This window comes from Manis javanica, chromosome 11, assembly GCF_040802235.1.
Source record: "Manis javanica isolate MJ-LG chromosome 11, MJ_LKY, whole genome shotgun sequence".
Lineage (NCBI taxonomy): Eukaryota > Metazoa > Chordata > Mammalia > Pholidota > Manidae > Manis > Manis javanica.
In genome coordinates this window covers 55662-60158 of record NC_133166.1, presented here as the reverse complement: position 1 = coordinate 60158, position 4497 = coordinate 55662, and positions in this window count along the sequence as shown.

The following is a 4497-nucleotide window of genomic DNA, read 5'->3' as shown; positions in this document are numbered from 1 at the left end:
TTCAACATAGTACTGGATGTCCTAGCTATGACAATAAGACAAAACAAAGAAATACAAGGCATCCAGATTGGTAGAGAAGAAGTCAAACTATCACTATTTGCAGATGACATGATATTGTACATAAAAAAATCCTAAAGAATCCACTCCAAAACTACAAGAGCTAATGTCTGAATTCAGAACGTTGTAGGATACAAAATTAATACAAAGAAATCTGTTGCTTTCCTATACACTAACGATGAGCTAGCAGAAAGAGAAATTAGTAAAATAATTCCATACACAATTGCATCAAAAAGAATAAAATACCTAGGAATAAACCTAACCAAGGAACTGAAAGACCTACACCCTGAAAACTATAAGACATTCCTAAGAGAAATTAAAAAGGACACTAACAAATGGAGACTCATCCCATGCTCTTGGCTAGGAAGAATTAATATTGTCAAAGTGACCATCCTGCCTAAAGCAATCTACAGATTCAATGCAATCCCTATCAAAATACCAACAGCATTCTTCAATGAACTGGAACAAATAGTTCTAAAATTCATATGGAACCACAAAAGACCCTGCAGAGGCAAAGCAATCCTGAGAAGGAAGAATAAAGTGGGGGTTATTATGCTCCCTGACTTCATGCTCTATTACAAAGCCACAGTAATCAAGACAATTTGGTACATGCACAAGAACAGACTCATAGACCAATGGAACAGACTAGAGAGCCCACATATAAACCCACACATATATGGTCAGTTAATACACAATAAAGGAGCCATGGTCATACAATGGGGAAATGACAGCCTCTTCAAAAGCTGGTGTTTTCAAAACTGGACAGCTACATACAAGAGAATGAAACTGTATCATTTCTAACCCCATACACAAAAGTAAATTCAAAATGGATCAAAGACCTCAATGTATATCATGAAACTATAAAACTCTTAGAGAAAAACATAGGCAAAAATCTCTTGGACATAAACATGAGTAACTTCATGAACATATCTCCCCGGGCAAGAGAAACAAAAGCAAAACTGAACAAGTGGTACTATATCAAGTTGAAAAGCTTCTGTACAGAACAGGACACTATCAGTAGAACAAAAAGACATCCTAAAGTATGGAAGAATATATTCATAAATGACAGATTCGATAAAGGGTAGACATCCAAAATATATAAAGAGCTCATGCACCTCAACAAACAAAAAGCAAATAAGCCAATTAAAAAATGGGCAGAGGATCTGAACAGACACTTCTCCAAAGAAGAAATTCAGATGGCCAACAGGCACATGAAAAGATGTTCCACATCACTAATTATGTTTGAACTGCAAAATTAAAACCACAAATGTGATATTACCTCACACCGGTAAGGATGGCTACCATCCAAAAGACAAACAACAACAAATGTTGGCGAGGATGTGTGTAGAAAGGTGAAGCCTCCAATACTGCTGGTGGGAATGTAAATTAGTTCGACCATTGTGGAAAACAGTATGGAGTTCCTCAAAAAACTCAAAATAGAAATACCATTTGACCCAGGAATTCCACTCCTAGGAATTTACCCTAAGAATGCAGCAGCCAGTTTGAAAAAGACATATGCACCCCTACATTTATCGCAGCAGTATTTACAATAGTCAAGAAATGGAAGCAACCTAAGTGTCCATCAATGGATGAATGAATAAAGAAGATGTAGTACATATACACAATGGAATATTATTCAGCCATGAGAAAAAAAATCCTACCATTTGCAACAATATGGAGGGTATTATGCTCAGTTACATAAGCTCGGTGGAAAAAAAGCAAGTATCAAATGATTTCACTTATCTGTGGAGCATAAGAACAAAGCAAAAACTGAAGGAACAAAACAGCAACACACTCACAGAACCCAAGAAGGACTAACATTTGCCAAAGGGAAAGGGACTGGGGAGGATGGGTGGGAAGGGAGGGACAAGGGGGAAAAGGGGGTATTATGATTAGCAGACATAACATAGGGGTGGGGCACAGGGAAGGCTGTACAACACAGAGAAGGCAACTAGTGATTCTACAGCATCTTACTAGGCTGATGGACAGTGACTGTAATGGAGTATGTGGTGGGGACTTGATGATGCGGGCAGTCTAGTAACCATAATGTTGCTCATGTAATTGTAGATTGATGATACCAAAATAAAAACAAATAAATAAATAAATAAGTCATGGGGATATAATATACAGCATGATCACTACACTTAGTAATACTCTATTGCATATTTGAAAGTTGCTGAGGATGTGGAGAAAAGGGAACAGTCCTACAGTGTTGGTGGGAATGTCAATTGGGGCAGCCAATTACATCTTGAATGTTCTCACCCCAGGGAGAAATAATTCTGTAACTGTGTATGGTGACCAAAGTTAACTAGATTTCCTGTGATGTTCATTTGGTAATATATAAATACCGAATCATACCATACACCTAAAATGGATATAATGTTGTATGCCAATCACATCACAAGTAAAAAACAAAAAATAAAATAAAAATGAGAGAAGCAAAGAAAAGCTTGAAGCTCTAAAAAGGAACACAGAGGTTCAGTTTTCTGGGACTCGGGTCCCCCCCTCCTTAGACTCACCACAAAGTCATCATTTCTGAAGGAAGCTACTAGGAGCAGCTCCAGGCCCATCTGTGCCCAGAACGTGGCGATTTTACCTTCTTTCTAGCTCTGAGAATCTCCCCAACCTTTAAAAATGTCCGCTTCCTTCCACCATTGCTCTCTCCCATCTCTTCTTCACAATTCACTCCACAAGGAGGCTCAAGGAGTAAGGAGGAGAGAAGCAGGCTACTCAGGGCTAAACAGAGCAATCTCCATCTCTCCTCCCTCTCTCACTAATGCTCTCTCTCTATCTCTGATCTGGATTAAAGGTATAATGTGTTTCCTCTTAAATTATTTTTAATCTGGACATTTAATTTTATACATTATTTTATTTGTATTAAAGTATAAACACATTTAACAGCAAAACTCAATCAAGAAAATCAGTGAAGGAAAGACTCTGTATGGCTTCCTAGCTTCTAGTGGTTTCTCTAATGTGACATTTGTCAGAACCTCTATTCTCAAAATCTAGGATTTTATCTACTTGAGTCTATCATGGAAATGACTTTTTACACTGAATTAAATGTAGTGGCACTAAGGCAGATCACATGTGGGTCCCAGGTAAAAAAAAAGTGGCACCAGGAATCAAGGAAGCCACATTTTCCCTTCCTCTCTACCAGCTATTTTTGAGACGTGTACAAGGTCACATATATTTTGACCCGTCTTCCTTATAGAAGTCAAAACCCCTGCCCAAATATCATTCCTACTGAGGTAAATGGGGTGCCTTCTTTATCACTTTCTTTTTTAATTGAAAAATAGTTAATATACAACATTATATTGGTTTCAGTATATATCACAATGATTCAACAGTTACACATATTACTAAACACTCACCCTAACTAGTGCAGGTACTACTTGTCAACATAGAAAGATGTTAAAGAACCACTCACTATATTCTCTATGCTGCACTTCCAGCCCTGTGACAAACTTATATTATGACTGAGATTCTGTGTCTCTTTATCTTCCTCACCCACCCCATCCCACAAACTCTCCCATGGTAACCACCAGTCATTTCTCAGTGTCTAAGAGTCTACTGCTATTTTGTCCACTTTGTTTTTTTTAGATTCCATATGTAAGTGAAATCATATGGTATATTTCACTCTCCACCTAGCTTATTTCACCTAGCATAATACCCTTTAGATCGATCTATGTTGTCACAAACAACAGGATTTCTTCTTTTTATGGCTGAATAATATTGAATTGTATACATGTACCACTTCCTCTTTTAATTATATTCATCTATTGAAAATCAGATATTTTGTTTCCTTTGGGTAAATTCTTAGAAGTGGGGTTACTGGGTCATGTGGTATTTCTGTTTTTAGTTTTTTGAGGAACCTACATATTGCCTTCCACAGTGGCTGCCCCAATTGACATTCCCACCAACACTGTAGGACTGTTCCCTTTTCTCCACATCCTTGCCGACACTTATTATTTCTTGTATTTGGATAGCGGCCATTGTAACTGGGGTAAGGTGATATTTCATTGTGTTTTTTCTTTGCATTTCCATGATAATTAGGGATATAGAGAATCTTTTCTTGTGTTTATTGGCCATCTGTATTTCTTCTTTAGAAAATGTCTGTTCAGGTCCTCTGCCCATTTATTAAGTTATTATTATTATTATTATTATTATTATTATTATTATTATTATTTTGGAGCTGAATCATATGAATTCTCTATATATTTTGGATGTTAACTCATCAGATAAATCATTTATGAATATATTCTCCCATGATGTAGGTTGCCTTTTTATTTATTACTGGCACCCTTTGCTGTACAGAAGGTTTTTAGTTTGATGTAGTCCCACTTGTCCACTTCTGCTTTTGTTTTCCTTGCCTTGGGAGATGGGTCCAGACAATAATTGCTCATGTTTATTCTCAAGAGACTTTTGCTTATGATTTCTTCT